This window comes from Lynx canadensis, chromosome X (genome assembly GCF_007474595.2).
Source record: "Lynx canadensis isolate LIC74 chromosome X, mLynCan4.pri.v2, whole genome shotgun sequence".
In the NCBI taxonomy this organism is placed as follows: domain Eukaryota; kingdom Metazoa; phylum Chordata; class Mammalia; order Carnivora; family Felidae; genus Lynx; species Lynx canadensis.
The window spans coordinates 107093902-107112060 of record NC_044321.2 but is presented as its reverse complement, the minus strand read 5'-3'; positions in this window follow the sequence as shown (position 1 = coordinate 107112060).

Below are 18159 nucleotides of genomic sequence, written 5' to 3'. Positions count from 1 at the left end.
AGACTATTATAGTACCCAGAACATTCTACTTTTATCGTTCATTTACGTGCAAAGACTGTAGTTTCTTTTCCTTGGTATTCTCAGCATTCAAAGACAGTGCTTAGCACACAGTAGATGCCTGTTAAATTTCAGCTTATTGAATTGATCTAAATTGACGTTAATTGAGAGAACGCCCTGGAGATTTCTTCACGTACATAATTTGTACCCTTTGAATTAATCAGTGATGGAGACATCCTACAAATATCTCTCTGTAGTGTTCCACCACTGTTGTCAAGGGCATGTTTCTGTTATATCTGCATTAGGCAGGTGGGTGTTGATTCCACTTTTGGAGTCCGTGTAGCATCGAGAGGGGCCAGGGGAGTAAAGAGTGGTTGGTTGGGGAATCGGTGCTCCCCCTGTGACAGCTCCCCTGGCTGAGTGCCCCGTTTGGAAGTGGAGAGGAAGCCACTAGTGGTGCTAAGAGAAATGAGAGAGGAAGAGAAAGGGAATTATTGGCTGAAGAAGGCAGACCCTTTGATCCAGTCTTTGGGTTCAAAATTTCTGTACTCGGTTAGATGAGAAATACCATTATTGTACCTGGAGACGAAAACCCAGGGTACAGGCAGATCATACAATGCCCAGGATAGAAGAGGCCTCGGGCCCTTCTAGTGCAGGGGTTCTTAACCTGGTTAGTCCCTGGGTTTCCTGAAAAAGCTAGGTGTCTACACCTTTTTCTGGAGAGAGAATTCAGAGCTCTCATTATTTTCTAGGAGGAATCCAGGACACTCCCCCCCCAAAAAAAGATGAAAAACCACGTCTCTAGAAGACATGAACTCTCCACAGGGACCCCGATACACAGTGGTTGAACAAACTCATTTCAACCTTTCAGCAATGGCAAATTTACAATTCCGCGAGCCTGCTCTGCTGGGATTGTGAGGAACTTCTTCCTCACGCTGAGTGGCACTTTATCTTTGTGTAACTTCCCCAAATTCATTTTATTGGTTCGATCTCTGCCCTCTAAAGTAACTGAAAATAATTTCCCCTCCTCTTCCATGCTGGAGTCCTTTGAATATAAGAAGTTTGTATGCCTTCCTCAGGGTGTCTTTCCCAAGCAAAAGAACCTTTCCAAATGTTTGTCATATATCCTGTGGCTTCCAGGCCCCTCCCCATGTTGGTTGTTTTTGTCCGCTTATCACTGTCCCTTGTAAGGTCATGGCAGCTAAATGTGAAGATAGCATTCCGTGGGTGTTCTGACCAGCACAGATCAATACCACCGTCACCCCATTGTTCTAGCTAATATATTTCTATTAATGCCTAATTCATTCGTTTCTGTGACAGCCACTTCGTACTGATTCTTGAGGAGCTGTTGATTTGCCAGCAGGTTCTTCAACCTGTTTGTAAGTTTAGTTTATGCATCTGTTTATACCCGCTGTCTTAAATTTTTTTTTATGTTTTGATTTTATTTTTGAGAGAGAGACAGAGTGCGAGCGGGGGAGGGGCAGAGACAGAGGGAGACACGGAATCCCAAGCAGGCTCCAGGCTCAGCTGTCAGCACAGGGCCGGACGCGGGGCTCGAACCCACAGATGGCGAGATCACGACCTGAGCCAAAGTCAGACGCTTAACCGACTGAGCCACCCAGGCGCCCCTATACCCGCTCTCTTAGATTAAAAAAGAAAAACGCATCCTGTTGATGCCCAGATCCGGGCAGTTGTGCACCTGTATGTAGATGACTGAGCCTCCTTTCAGGAATTAGGAAGAAAAGCCCTCGTTTTACATTTACCAGCCTTGTTGCTTTGCAAAACACTGAAGAAATGCCGACATTTTCAGAGCAAACACTAAAAGCCGTGTGAGTGGTACAGTGTTTAGTAAGAATGTTCGGCCATGAGAATACATAAGTGACTTAATTATTGTATGATCGGTTATTTGTTTTTGAAGGGACTGTGAACATTGTAATTTGCAACACGTGGGAAGGTGGTGGTAAACGGCAGTACAGGTAGCAGTCAGGGATATAATCATTACAGAGACATTTATTTGTGGTAGAAAACCGTCGCTTGCCATTTATGCAATGGGGAAAGCAGTGTGAGCCAAGTAGGAGGTGGAGATACCCGCGGTCTACAGGTGTCAGAGGTGGCGACTGCCATTAGGGTCTGCCTGGCCTGGAAAGGAGCCACGAGGCCCGCTGTGTGCCACGTGTGTACAAATAGCTGTGAGGGTCCTTGTGCCAGTGTGTGGTGACTCCCCTCCTTGGTGGAACAGAATGGTTTCTTTATGTTATTGTCTTGCACGCGCACTGCTGTTGGATCATTACCTGTAGATCCACGCCCTCGTAACGGAGCCGGAGATCTCCCTCTGGCCCCAATTCTATAGTGAATTGCCGGTAAGGACGGGGCGTGTTGAATCATCCCGGGTGTGACAGGACCCTCGGGGATAGAGGCGCCCGGACCCGAATCCTGCAGGGGCTGTCCCCGTTGGACGCGCCGATTACCAATGAGGGTGTTCTCTGCGTGTTTGCGCAGGGAGGCTGCGGTCTTCGTTCACGGAGGCAGCCTAACCAGCCCCGGGGGTGGGAGGGAGAGAGGGCGGAGAGCGGGCCAGCCCCGAAGCACTGTTTTCCGTCCGTCCCGCTCTCGTGGGGGTTGCCGGGAAATCAGCAGGAAAACCTTTTTTTTTTTTTTTTTTTTTTTCTGAGAGTTTAGCAAAAACATTTAATTAGAGGCGGTAATGAAAAGTCGTCGCAGCTGCACACTGCTTTGGTATTAGGAGGTAGACTTAACATATTTAAAGGTATTTGCTTGCAAGCTGTTTGGTGATTAGGGACCAATCTGCAGAACACGGCAAGTCAATAAATAAAACCGCGGCGTGAGAAATGAACGTGCTGAAGTCAGGCTGCAGGTAATTGCTACGAAACCCGAACCGAGCCAACGTGGTCCCCACGGAGAGCCGGGCGACTTTGTCAGGGGACGTCGTCGGCCAGCCTGGGCTGTGGCTTCCGGCCCTGCACGGAATGTCTGGCCACCGAGTCCGGGGAGCAGTAGGTTGGGATGATGTGTTCAGTCAAAACTGGTTGATACAGGGACCAGAATTTCTCAGGTGTTTGTGGTTTTGCCCCTTCGTATAGACCAAACCTCTAAGTGCATCGGGTTGAGTTTTCGCAGCCTTTAATCGTCTGTGTTTGGGAGCCGGCGTCCGACTCCGCGTCTTTCGTCTGCAATCTTCCAAGCCTCCAAGAGCTGCCAGCAGTTCATCCTTCCTTTCTTCTTCACCTGATGGGGGTTTCCGTGCAGCCCTCGGTGTCACCGGCCTGTTCTTGTGAAAACCCTAGACAGAAGGTGTCATCTGATCTGATAGGGCCTATAGATTATAAAAAGAGTGGGCTGATGTTGTTTTTAAAAACTGTGCTTTGTGTGTGTGGGGGGGAACCCAGTAAAGCGGTTTTTGCCTTAATAAAACCTGACACATGGTTGCTTGCCTTTTTCACTTTTCGGTGGGCTGTTTGAGACTCAAGTTAAACGTGAGCCTGCTTCTGGGGCGCCTGGGGGCTCAGTCGGTTAAACATCCAACTCTTGATTTGGGCTCAGGTCATGATCTCGCACATCCGGCTCTGCACTGACCGTGCAGAGCCTGCTTGGGATTCTCTCTCTCTCTCTCTCTCTCTCTCTCTCTCTCTCTCCCTCCCTCCCTCCCTCCCTCTCTCTCTCTCTCTCTCTGCCTCGTTCCCTTTCTCTCTCTCTCTCAAAATAAATAAATGAACTTAAAAAAAATAAACAAAAATGTGAGCCTGCTTCTGAGAATCATCTGTGTAGGGGCTCTCGTTTCATGTGGCAGATCAATCACCAAGTAGGTGTTGCAGCCAGTGACCCTTCAGTTTGCTCTTTTTTTAAAAAAACCTTTTCCCTCCCCTCTGGCAACCATCGGTTTCTTCTTTTATTTATTTATTTATTTATTTATCTTTAACGTTTTATTTATTTTTGAGACAGAGAGGGACAGAGCATGAACGGGGGAGGGTCAGAGAGAGGGAGACACAGAATCTGAAACAGGCTCCAGGCTCCGAGCCATCAGCACAGAGCCTGACACGGGGCTCGAACTCACGGACCGCGAGATCATGACCTGAGCCGAAGTCGGCCGCTTAACCGACGGAGCCACCCAGGCTCCCCTTTAATGTTTATTTTTGAGAAAGAGACAGACAGAGCACGAGCAGGGGAGGGGCAGAGAGAGAGACACACACACACAGAATCCGAAGGAAGCTCCTGCCTGATGCAGGGCTCAAACTCCCGAACCACGAGATCATAACCTGAGCCGAAGTCGGATGCTTAACTGACTGAGTCACCTAGGCGCCCCCATCTGTTTCTTCTTTGTATTTATTTTTATTTGTTTCTACTGTTTTATTATTATTTTATTGTTTATTGTTACAAGTGAAATCATACATTTGTCTTTCTCCATCTGACTTAGCATAATGCCCTCTAGTTCCAGCCACATTGCCACAAATGGCAAGATCACATTCTTTTTTTTTTTTTTTCCAACGTTTATTATTTATTTTTGGGACAGAGAGAGACAGAGCATGAACGGGGGAGGGGCAGAGAGAGAGGGAGACACAGAATCTGAAACAGGCTCCAGGCTCCGAGCCATCAGCCCAGAACCTGACGCGGGGCTCGAACTCACGGACCGCGAGATCGTGACCTGGCTGAAGTCGGACGCTTAACCGACTGCGCCACCCAGGCGCCCCAAGATCACATTCTTTTTGATGGCTGAGTAATATTCCATCGTATACACATATACTATTCCATTATATATACATCTCACATCTCCTTTATCCATTCATCTATTGATAAGCAGTTAGTTTGCTTCCATATCTTGGCTTTTGTAAATAATGCTGCCAGAAACATGGAGGTGTGTATATTTTTTCAAGTAGTATTTTTGTTTTCTTTGAGTAAATGCCCGCTAGTGGAATTAGCTTCGGTTTGCTCTTTTATTTTATTGAGACGTTCATTGGCAGCAAGAAGGTTCCTTGTCAAGTCCTGATAGTGAGCTTCATTGCTAGCAACGCCTCCATGCACTTGAACTCCATAATCACTATCATGCCCGTGACTGCTTCCTACAGGAAGGTCAAGGGTCCCTCTGCTGCCCAGTGCGACACCCATTAAGAATATCCACAAGATGCAGAGGGTCTTCCAAAGAGGGGTTGCTGGAGAAGTATTTGTGGAATATCCCAAGTATGGAACAACCAAGCAATATTTATGCTGATTATAGATGCTTTCTTGATTCAGGGAAATAAAGCAAACTCTAGATAAGAAGAGTGGTCTCATTGGAGACCTTTGGAGAAATGAGCAATAAATCTAACAAGCTTCTTTGGAACTCTCTGAAAGCTGGTAAATCACAAGTTTCTACCATGGTTCTACATCAGAGTACTAGCTCATTATTTCTTGTAAAAATAACTTAGGGACTGAATTTCTTTCAAAGTATGAAATCTGGTGACTATCTGAGATCATGCGATTTGATTTCCCCCGTTAGGGTTTTCACATCATTTATAACTAGGACCTAAGAGCAACTTTGTTGCACTTAAAAAAAATTGAAGCTCTGTAAGCCTATCCCTTTCTACTGACCCACTGCAGTTTTTATAATTGCTTTGGGATTTTTATGAACCATCCCTGTGAAGTTCATAAAAAACAAACATGGTTTACATTATATATGAGAGAAATAATACAGTGTTCAACATAGCCATTTTATTATTAAGAACAGGGGGCATACAGCTAGATTTAAGGCTAACTCCCAATATTTATGCATTCTGGTGCCTGCATGTATCTGTTAGAATCGGTTTCAGATCCCAGTCATAGCCAGATAAGGGCACAATGGTTACAGAAAGAGTGAAGTAGGAAGATGGGGGAGGGGGGGAAGATGGGGGGAGGGCGGAGAGGTGGCAAGGCAAGGGAAGGAGAAAAGGAGAGTGAAAATAGTATTTCCTGAGTACCCCAAATGTGTCAGGTGCTGCATTAGGCATTTTCACGTCACAATTGCATTCAATCCTGACAGTGGCCTTACAATGTACAAGCACTACAAATTCCAATAATATTAATACAAAATGTGTTGGGCACTTTTTTTGAGAGAAAGAGAGAGAAACAAAAGGAAGAGACGGAACAGGAAGGGAAGGAAAGAGCCACAAAGTCTACGTCATTTCAAAACATCTGGGCTTTTGGTAGCCTGCATTATCTACCTCATTATTCTGACTCCCCCTCCCTGCCCAACACCCAACTAAATTCAACCATTAAACCAATTGGATCTTTGTGGCCATAACGTGGATAAGCACTGAGAGAGACTTGGGGAGCCTGGCTGGCTCAGTCAGAAGAGCATGTGACTCTTGATCGCGGGGTTGTGAGTTCGAGCCCCATGTTGGGTGTAGAGATTCCCTTAAAAAAATCTTAAAACACAACAAAACAAAGAACTCAGACTTGTTTCACACTCAGGAGCAAGGGGATCAGACCCAGTTCACAGCTATTCAGCTGCTCTCATTAGCCCTACAGAGGCTGTTTCCTCCTCCTCCTCCTCCTCCTCCTCCTCCTCCTTCTTCTTCTTCTTGTAGAGTTTATTTATTTGTTTTGAAAGAGGGTGTGAGCAGAGGATGGACAGAGAGAGAGGGAGAGAGAATCTCAAGCAGGGTCTGTGCTGTGTGGTCAGCACAGAGCCCAACGTGGGGCTTGAACTCATGAACTGTGAGATCATGACCTGAACTGAAATCAAGAGTCAGACCCTTAACCGACTAAGCCGCCCAGGTGCCCTAACTGCACCTTTTTTTTTTTTTTAATATCATGCTGGGGCACCTGCCCTGACTTCGGCTCACTTCATGGTTTCACGGTTTGTGAGTTTGAGCCCCGCATTGGGCTCTCGCCGACAGCTTGGAGCCTTGGGATTCTCTCTCTCTGCCCCTCCTCTGCTCTCTCTCTCTCTCTCAAAATAAATAAACTTAAAGAAAAAAGAGAAAGAAATCACAGCATTAAAAAAGGAGGATATCACACTTCTGCGGAGGTCTATTTTTTATCTTCCTAGTCCAGTTCCAGAACATTGTTTTTTTGAACAATTCTTGCTTACTGTAGGCAGCAGATTTAATAGTGGCAGGAGGTGGGAGGCTTTTTACCCTTAACTTATCACCTACAACTGCATTTTTCAGCTAATGGGTTAGAAATCCGGAATCACTTTTTCTACGCTTAAGTTTGATTAAAAAAAAAAAAAAACAAAAACACAACCCTTTTGCATTCTTTTGAAAGTAATATATGTGATTTTGGAATTTCTGTAAGTCTTCACTTAGTGGGGAAAAAATAAGCTCCAAGTTAAAATGATAAGATATTAAATTCAGTGTTGCCAAGTGGAGTCTAATTTCAGTTCACATATTATCATTTATAATTCTAAGTCACAGGAGCCAAAGCCCCCTTAGACTACCCCTTTAATCCAGGCCTATCACTCGGGGGATCCCATAGCTCCCTTGTCTGCAAACACCATCTGGCAAAACTGAAATATGTCGCTGATGACCTACATGCTTTCGGATACACAGAAACCAGGAGATAGTTCTTCGGATCTCATTGGATGAGTGACATTTTTGAGAACAGAACCGATGACTCTCCCTGGTAGGAAAAGAGTGGGGAGGGCAGGGGAGACCTGTATAGGGAGAGAGAGGAAGAGTGTGTTGTGAACTTGGCTGTAGGCTTTCTAGAATCTAGTGAGGTGGGGGGGGGGCACAAGTGATCACAGAAGGGTAAGATGGATAAAGACTTTGTGATAGTGAAAATGATGACTTTGTGCACGTGTGGAAGAATACAGCCGCGGAAACATAATTACTGCAAAATACGCTACATTAGACCAAATAGCCACTTGATGACTACAAGTGTGCCAGGGCCATAAAGAACCCAGTTTTTTTGGTGAGGAGAAAAAACATGGATGTTATGTCTATTTGCATACTCATGTTAATTGTTGGCAGTAAAGCCATCCATTAAACAATACATTCTTATAGGACTGGACCAAATAAAACACAGAGTATGGCAAACAGTTTTCAAGATGAGAGGATGATTCTGGGAAATGGGGTCAAGCCAAGAACTCTCTGGACTCCCCATTGGACACTTGCAGTCACAGTTCTAGAATAGTGTAGACCCGTGTGAATGACAGAGTATATCTGAGTTTTGGGGTTTTCGTTTCCCAAATGCTACTCTGTAAAGGATGGTTCGCCTGGATATAGGAGAGAAGTGTGAATGAAGGGATCAACAAAGACTGTTCCAGATGAAACTGCTGTAAATGGTCCCCGTTTGAGTTAGGGATTCAGAGATACTGCCTGGAACGCAAGGACAGGGAAGCCAGACTTTCTGCATTCTGCTAACTTTCCTGCATTCTGTGGCCACACAGTGGCCAGGAGTCAATATTCAGTTAGAAACACCTGTCCGAGAAGTCATGGGGCCATTTTGGATTCGCCTTCCCAATTCTGGACGTAATGGAGCAGACTCAGGAAGGTGTGTGAACAGCATCTATTTACACACGTACAGTGCCTTGTTGTTTTCCTGGACAATCCTTTTTCCCGCATTTCCTGGAGGAACTACTGGAATCACAAATCACAATTTGCAGCTCGCCCTGGGTAATGAGTCATTGGATGGAATTTCATTTGGTAGATTTAAAGAGAGTTAGTGTTGATCTATGAAGCCAGATGATTTAAGAAATTGAAGCAGTAACAAGTAAATTGCTTTTCTCTTGTACTGCAAAATGCTTTCTAGGCGTTTTTGGCTTTTCTTTTTAAAATGGATTTATAATACCATTTCTCTCCACCTCAAGGCTCAAGTAAACCTCTTTGCTCTGATGAATCCTAAATGGCTCCTCATTTCCCACAAACAGATTGTCCAATAGAGTTTTTAATATCTTGCTTTAGACTGTGAGAGCTAGAATTTTTAATTCTATAGAAAACACCAATGAATATACATTTCCTTTCAGAGGCTTTATTTCTCCTGACTTATCTCATGAAGAAAGTGATGCACAACCAAGTTCCGATTCGTCAGTCTTATCAAGACTCGCCACTAACCAGCCCCACTCACTTGCTCTTATTTTTTCTTCATGTGGCAAGGAACAGGGAGGGCGTAGGATGTGCCACGCAATGTGCTAGCTGCTAGAGGGGGTGCAGGAAGGGGGGTGCCTTCAAGCAGATCACCAGCCACTGAGCACGACGGACTCGCAGGTGGCCATCTATTATAAACTATGTCAAATCCGTGTGGAGGCGAGGGAGGCTGGAAAGGAGAATTTCTCTGCCTCGGAGGTAGAGACACCAGAGAAGCACCGAAATGTCCTTTTCTTCCAAAGTCGTCTTCCTAAATTCTCTTCCCATCTTCTCCCTTGTGGACACATGCCCCCTCCTCCAGCAACCTCCAAGTACTGTGTTGCCAGGACCCTGGAGAATCAGTCATGGTTCGGGACAAATTGGAATCTACAAAGAGAAAAGATCTCTGCATCCGCTGTTGTAACGTCACAAAAACTCCACGGAAGTGCAACCAACCTGTCTTGAGCCCACGGAGGACAGGGACCGTGTGGCTCGACCTTGGTCACCGCCGGAGCCCAGCGCAACGGCGTCGCGAGTGGTTGATGCTCAATAAACATTTCAAGCTGCTGGAAGAAACGAAGCGCCACGGGGATCTGGGGGAAGGGACAGCCGACCCTACACAGGGGACTCTGGAGCTGTGCCGAAGAATGGGTAGGGATCGATGAGATCTAGAATTCCCTACTAGACGGCGCGAGGCATTGAAAACAGCGAATATCTCATCGGTCTGGTTCTCTCAACCGCAGGGGCCGCTTGGCGAGCCCGAAGCTTGGTGGCTACCACGAGACACACGGATGCACAAGAATTAAATTCACACCGTTACAATTAGATGAGGACTTCCAGGAAGACATGGAGCTGAGGAGCAATCGTTGAATATCGCTCAAGCGAGCAGCTGTCATTAGCGGGCTGCGGTCAGAGACTGGGCGGGCTCTGTCTGCAGGCTGGGTTTCCTGTAATCCGTGCTCCGCCCTCCTCCTCCTGTTCCGTCGTGCATCCGTGCAGCTTTACATCTCTTCTGTATTTTCCACCGTGGTGGCCTTTGTAAGACATAAGGTGAACAAACTGCTTATTAAGGTAAGACAATGGAGGCCCCATTTGAAAAAGGTTAAGATGTACTTGCAAGTGTCAGCGCATCCCGGGAATCATTAACAGCGTACGGAATGCACAACCTGGTATTTTCCAAAGGCCACACTAACCTTTTCAAGCATGGAGCGGGCTAAAAGGAATGGATTTCTTCACCATTTGACGAGCAAAGAAATCTTTTAAATGCTTATTTTTATTTGCTCGCTGAAAATCATCTCTGTGGAGCTCAGCGCGGGGGAAATGAATTCTGAACATTTTAGCGACTCACTTAAAATACCATTAAAAGGCGCTTGGGCTATTAAAAGCAGAAAACAAAGGACGAGGAGCCCTCGGGAGCTAATAACACCTAGAGGGAGAGCGAGAGCCACCTATACCCTCATGTTTGCCAAAAATGTCTTTGAATTTAAGCTCTCCATTGTTAAGAAGGGACGCTTACATTTTGGCAAATTTTTTTTTCTTTTAAGCACACCCACTTTTCCATATAATTGGCTCAACACTGCTATTTGCATAATTGTCATATTTCTCTGCTTCCCGAGAGCTCTGTTAAGTGTAAAGGTGAACTGCAAAGCTTTGACAAAGTGCACATTTACGTGATGTGCAGTTCTCAAATCGTGAAGAAAATGATATCATTTCCATTGAGTTTATCTTACATTTGGAAGCTAAGTATTCAAAACTTAGTGCCCCCTGAGGCAGGTTTAACCTGCTTTCCATCAACGTGGCCAAAGAACAATTTCCTGAGACTCGGGTCTTCAAATAATGTTGTGACCACGAGCCCCGACTTTATCGGTGACCTAACGCAAAGGGATTTTTCTTGAAACTTGGGTTTGGCGGTGAGATTTTTTTACTTGGAATCAGGAATTTCATCGCAGGTAGCTATGAGATCTCAGACAAATCTGTTAAGCTCTCAAAAGTCTTGGTTTGTTCAACTGTAGAAGGGGATAGCTTGAAGTCACAGAGGTATTTTGAGTGTTCATGTATAAGGAAGTATGGTTACCCAGGTCTCGGGACATAGTAGGTGTTCTAATAAATATGTGACAGTGCTTTTTTTCCTTCTGTTTGGCAGCAACTAGGTAGCATTTAAATGAACCAGAGGGCTCCAACTTTGGGATGGGGAAGACCTGGATTTGAATTCTGCCTCTGCCACTTTTTGGGAGGTGGGGTGGGGAGAAGGGACACAGTAGGCTGTGTGACCTTGGACAGATGACTGAGCATGAGAGACTTGAGTTCTTTAACTGCTCAGTGGGGGATAGATAATAGAAATATGTACCTTCAAGTTTGTGTTGTGAGGATTAAATGAGATAGTGCATATAAAAGCATGTAACTGCTCAATGAGTGTTTCCTGTAGTTGGTATTTGTTTTGTCCCGAACGGCGGTCATTATCAGTTTTGGATTACTGCACATGACGGCGACCTGAAAACTCATGCTCCCTCCAGATTTGCTGGGTTTTGTTCCATCGGTTTTCGTATTCAGAGAGGGTGGAATGTGCAGCTCCCTTTCCGGTGAATGCTCCTGGAAGCCTCTTGCCTACTTCCTTCCTGAGTGGGGACTAGATTCTTACAGGTTTCCTGATAGCCCCGTGCTCCTGGCTGCAGCCCGAGGGCATCGGATTGCAGAGGGGAATGGAGGAATGGTATTCTGTGTGTGATAGTGATCAGATCAGGACGATAACAGGACACCAGGCATCCGGCATCTGACAGCTTGTCACATGGGGCGCTTTCGAGACCTAATTTCCCCTTGACAAGGTTAGCCACTCATGCCAAGGGTTCCATGGGCAGAATTCTAGCTGAGCAGTAAACCCTAGAGAGAGGGAGAAATAGAGGCTGGCAGGAAGGCTGGTGTTGCCCTACTGTCACAGGCTGGGACTTGAATTCATAGGAATGAATCTCTCACCAATTGTTTTTGTGCAAGGACCGGGGCAGTTTAAACTGATCAGAACAAAGAGAAGTGGAAAGCATCTAAATTTCCAATAACAAGTATTTGAATATATTATCATAAATCTACTTGATGGACTATTATGTAATCATTATTTTTAAAAGAAAACTTGGTAATTAACATTATGAAGTGTACATGTTATAATGTGAACTGAAAAAAAATACAAATATATAGTATAATTAGAAACTTAAATCAACACAACAACAGGCAAATCTACAGAGACAGAAAGTAGGTTAGTGGTTGCTCAGGATGGGGCGATGATGGCTAAAGGGTACAGGGTTTCTTTTGGACATGATGCAAATGTTTTAGTCTTGACTGTGGTGAGGGTTACACGTATCTGTGAATATACTAAAGAGCATTGAATGGTACATTTTATTTTGAAATCAATGAATTATTTATTTTAGATATTTAATATTGTTTATTCCAAAGAGCATATTAACTATAGTTCAAATGTTTAACATAATAAACATAATAAACTTCTATTTTGTGTAGGCTTTATAGAACAACTCTTTATTTTTATTGAAGTATAGTTGACACATTAGTTTCGGGTGTACAACATAGTGAATTTTTTAAAGTTTATTTACTTATTTTGAGAGAGAGAGAGACAGAGAGACAGAGAGAGAGAGCATGTGCACAGGTGGGGGAGGGGTGGAGAGAAGGGGAGACAGAATCCCAAGGAGGCTCCAGCACAGAGCCTGATGCAGGGCTCGAACTCACGAACTCTGAGATCATGACCTGAGCCGGGATCAAGAGTTGGACGCTTAGCTGACTGAGCCACCCAGGCGCCCCTGCGACATGGTGACTCGACAAGTCTATACGTTCTATTATGCTCACAAGTGTAGCCACCATCTGTCACCATGCATCGTTATTATAATGCCATTGATTATATTCCCTATGCTGTACCTTTTATCTCTGTGACTTCTGAATGGTACACTTTAAACGGGTGAGTTGTATGTTAATGCGAATTATATCTCGCTGAAGCTGTTAACGAAAACAACAACAGCAAACCTTATACATCGAAAAATAGAATGGAAAGATATTTCCCAGGAGGCTATCAGATATAATTTGGTGGTGAATTGTGGCTGTTTTCTTTTTCTTTTCTTTTTCTGTATTTTCTTATATTTTCCATAGTGATCACATATTCACTTCACCATTTGATAATGGAACAACTATTTAAAGGGAAAATAAATAAAAGTGAATTAATTCAACTTTTTCAGCTCACAGAATTGAAAACGTAAAGATAAAATACAAGGGATGAAAATTATTTTTACACTAAATGAAAATGTAGCACAAACTGTATGGCCTTGTGTACTGTGGTTTAAACGTCAATACTCAGACTTTTCATTAATATTTTAGATGTTTAAAAATGTTTATTTATTTTTTAGAGAGAGAAAGACAGAGCAGAAGTGGGGGAGGGGCAGAGAGAGAGGGAGACACAGAATCAGAAGCAGGCTCCACGCTCTGAGCTGTCAGCACAGAGCCTGACGTGAAGCTAGAACTCAGGAACTGCGAGATCATGACCTGAGCCGAAGTCGGACGCTTAACCAACTGAGCCACCCAAGAGCCCTAGTATTTTAGCTTTTACTAAAATTGTCAAACATAACGGTGGATATAAAACACAAGACATACATGTTGGAAACAGTGGAAATCAGTGACAAATATAACCTTAATTTTTTGCAGAATTGGTGCCTATCGTGGTTTAGATTTAAAGCTCTTAGAGGTTTTAGAATATAAAATAGAAGTTCCCTTTGTAATTGTAGGTGACGAAAACAGTTTTTTTCCTTTACTCTCTTGGGTTCAGTTCCTGGGGCCTGCAAATTAGACTGACAGAAGCTAGACTAACAGGAGCAAAGGCATACAGATTTTATTTGACGCTCATATTTTATTTTTTATGTGCCTGGAGGCCTTCACAGAAAAGAAATAAAGACCCAAAAGAAATTCAACCCAGGGGCTTATATGCCATTTTAACAGCGGGTGATATGTTTGTGGAGAAGTGACGAGGCAAAGGAAAAGGGGGTTGGACATGTAGAGGTGGTAGATTGTGGGCAGGTAAATATATGGGGGAAACTAAGGAAAAGAAAGCTGTTTTGGTAAGGTCTGTTGTGCAGACCCATCTCAGTGCCGACTTTCTGTCTCCAGTGATAATCCGTGTCTCCCCTTCCTGGCACAGGAGTGTGGAGACAGAACACCTTTGCACCGGGAAATTTATGCCCTGCTTTTAGGCAGAAACGGGGAGGGCAGAGAGAGAGTTCCTTCTGTGTGTACGGTTTCTCAGTTGTCTTCAGCTCAATATAATCCTTACATCAAAGTACGCATTTTGGGGTGGCATAGTCTGATCCCCTTCATAATCATAATGCCTCCCAAATTTACATGTCATGATCTTAAATCCATTTTACGAATTTAAGCAAGAATCCTATTAGCCTTTATCTAACCCTTCAGAGAAGTGATCTTTAGCTGATTAGTCGTCAAGGCAGATGAACTTTTTCTGAACAGTTTGATAAGATCTAGTCTTTCCATTGAAGTATGATTCCAAAGGGCAACGATTCCCTGACTAGTCCTGCCCTCCCTGTGGTAGCACAGGATCATCCTTCGTCTCCCATACTTTTGTCTTCTTCGGCCTCCCATACATCATATTTTTGGTTGTTTTACAGTTCCTTCCATTAAATAACTCGAGTCCTAAGATGTGTGGAGAGAAGAGAATGTGCGAAGTGATCGTATTTATACACCAGCAGACCCTTCTCGACATTACTGCCATGCTTTTTATACTCAAAGGCAAGGAACAGCTGCCTCGCTCTACTTTGGTGTCCAACTCAGCTGTTCCATATTCATCCTGTTGCTTTAAGCATCTGTTGACAGGTGGGAAAGCTCATGTGAAGAGAAGCATTGTTGCCTTGGGTGGCTTCTGCCTAAGACAGGCCTGACCTCTTTGTTTGCCCCTGGAACAGAACGTGTGCGTTCCTCCCAGCCCTCAAGTACAGCTGTTGGCTGCATTTTAGTAGATGGGAACCATTTCCGAAGTCTCTCCGTTCTGAGAACTGCGGGGCAGTGTCCAGAACGTCGTTGGACAAGGGCTGCGTGCTCTGGAATGTCTTAGTGGCTGGGCCTTACTAAGGAGGAGCCAGAAGGTTGTCTTCACAAGTAGAGCCTTTCTCTCGAATCCCCTATTAGGCTCTCATTTTGTACCAGAGACTCTGGAAACCGAAAGGTTCTTTTGTTGGAGCCTCTCATTTTACAGATCAGGAGACTGATGTCCAGGTTAGCTAAGTGTCTTGCTTTTAACAAAGTCAGTTTGTGGCATTTTGTCTGCCTCTATATCATTACATCACAGTATTTCAGAATTGTTTCCTTGCCTCTTTTTGTCAGATTCTGGAAAATCTCTTTCTCCTCATGTTTATGATTTGGCCCTTAATCCAGTGTACTGAAATTATACATTGGTCACAGGGTTTATAGTTCGGTTTCAGAAGCCTAAAAGGAAGAAAAGTTCTGGGAAAATGAAGATCCTGAGACAATTTCTTGATACTTGTTCTTCCTAAAAATCTTTAAAATAAAACAATATAACCTCCAGCATCCTCCTCTTCCCCCCACTACCTTTTATTGATTATATGCATATATGTGTGTATATGTGTGTGTGTATATGATTATGTGTATTCTGCACACATAACCATTTACCATGCACAGTCTTAGAAAAATGCAAGCGGATTCATGGAATTTATATATTCACTGGAGGCACAATACCCCGGGAATTTCTGTATTGGGTGTAGGATCTTGGGCCTGGGGACCTCACTGGTGACTTCTGGTGTTTGTTTTTTTAATTTTAATTCTGGTTAGTTAACATACAGTGTTATATTAGTTTCCTGTGTATATTAGTTTCCTGGTGTGTGTGCATATATATGTATATATATATGTATATGTATACATATATATGCATATATATGTATATATATGTATATGTATACGTATACATATATATGCATATATATGTATACATATGTGTATATATGTATATATATGTATATGGAAGCAACCTATATCTATATATCTATATCTATATGTGTATATATATGTATATATATATGTAGGTCTATATATGTATGTATATATGTGTATATGTATGTATATATGTATATATATATATATATATATATATATATATACACACACACACACACACAACTTCCATACTTAGGCTATTATAAATAATGCTGTTGTAAACATCAGGGTGCATGTATCCTGTGAATTAGTGTTTTTGTATTCTTTGGGTAAATACCCGGTACTGCAACTGCTAGATTGTAGGGTAGTTCTATTTTTTAACTTTTTGAGGAACCTCTATACTGTTTTCCACAGTGGCTGCACCAGTTTGTATTGCCACCGACAATGCAAGAGGGTCCCTTTTTCTCCACATCCTTGCCAACACTTGTTGTTTCTTGTCTTTTTTGATTTTGGCCATTCTGACAGGTATGAGGTGATATCTCATGGTAGTTTTGATTTGTATTTCCCTGATGGTGAGTGATAATGAACATGTTTTCATGTTTCTGCTGGCCATCTGGATGTCTTCTTTGGAGAAATGTCTGTTCATGTCTTCTGCCCATTTTTTTTGTTAAATTTTTTTTTTCAACATTTATTTATTTTTGGGGCAGAGAGAGACAGAGCATGAACGGGGGAGGGGCAGAGAGAGAGGGAGACACAGAATCGGAAACAGGCTCCAGGCTCCGAGCCATCAGCCCAGAGCCCGACGCGGGGCTCGAACTCACGGACCGCGAGATCGTGACCTGGCTGAAGTCGGACGCTTAACCGACTGCGCCACCCAGGCGCCCCTTCTGCCCATTTTTAAATTGGTTTATTTGTTTTGGGGGTGTTGAGTTGTACGAGTCCTTTCTTTTTTTCTTTTAGAGAGGTGTGGAGAAGGGAAGAGGGAGAGAAGAGAGAATCCTAAGCAGCTTCATGCTCAGCATGGAACCCGACACAGGGTTTGATCCCACAACCCTGGGATCATGACCTGAGCTGAAATCAAGAATCAGACGCTGAACTGACTGAGCCACACAAGCACCCCCAGTTGTATAAGTTCTTTATATATTTTGGATACTAACCCTTTATGGGATGTGTCATTTGCAAATATCATCTCCCATTCTGTAGGTTGTCTCTTAGTTTCGTTGATTGTGTCCTTCACTGTGCAGAAGCTTTTTATTTTGATGAGGTTCCAATAGTTTATTTTTGCTCTTGTTTCCCTTGTCTCAGGAGCTCCTTCTAGAAAAAAATCGCGACGGCCGATGTCAAAGAGGTTGCTGCATGTGTTCTCTTCTAGGGCTTTTATGGTTTCAGGTCTCACGTTTAGGTCTTTAATCCACTTTGAATTTATTTTTTGTGTAGGGTGTAAGAAAGTTGTCTGGTTTCATTCTTTTGCGTGTGGCTGCCCAGTTTTCCCAACACCATTTGTTGAAGAGACTAATGACTTCTCAAGAGCAAAGTTCTTTACAGAGTCCAAGTCTTCAATCTTGTAACTGGACTGTCAACCCCAGTGACAGCCCACTTTGAAGGAGGCCTCATAAAGACAGGGTTTTAGGCTCTTTCTAATGGCTTTAGCTAATGGAAAGCCTCGAGGGAAAAGTGAAATCGTCCTCAAACTTCATGCAGGTAGAATGGAGAAAATCTTGAGAAGTTCTGAGAAGTGACAGGGATTTCAGAACCTTGGTTTGAAATGCAAGAAGTAGCAGAGGATGATGAAAAACGCTTGAAAGTGCTTGCTTTTATTATAGGAAGTGAAAAAATGTGAGTTTCCACTTGCTTGCCTCTGGATCACTCACCTAGCAGAATAAATCAAGACCAGATCAAAATTTCCTAGGAAATGCAGGATCTGAAGGACAAAGCTGGTTGTCTGAAGCTTTAAGTTTGTGCTCATTACCCCCGTTTTAGTCACTGGGTCCCTGGTCTTATATCTGTCCTAGGAGGCTTATGTGATCTGAGAAATCCAGAAGCTTCTTTACATTTGCATTTCTGTCATTGCCTCTGCCTCTAATTTTGATGTATTTATGTATGTGAAAGTGCTGTGGAAAATATTTAAAGCATGGTACTAATGTAAGAGAATCCAGGTAGGGTGTGGTCTTACCTTGAG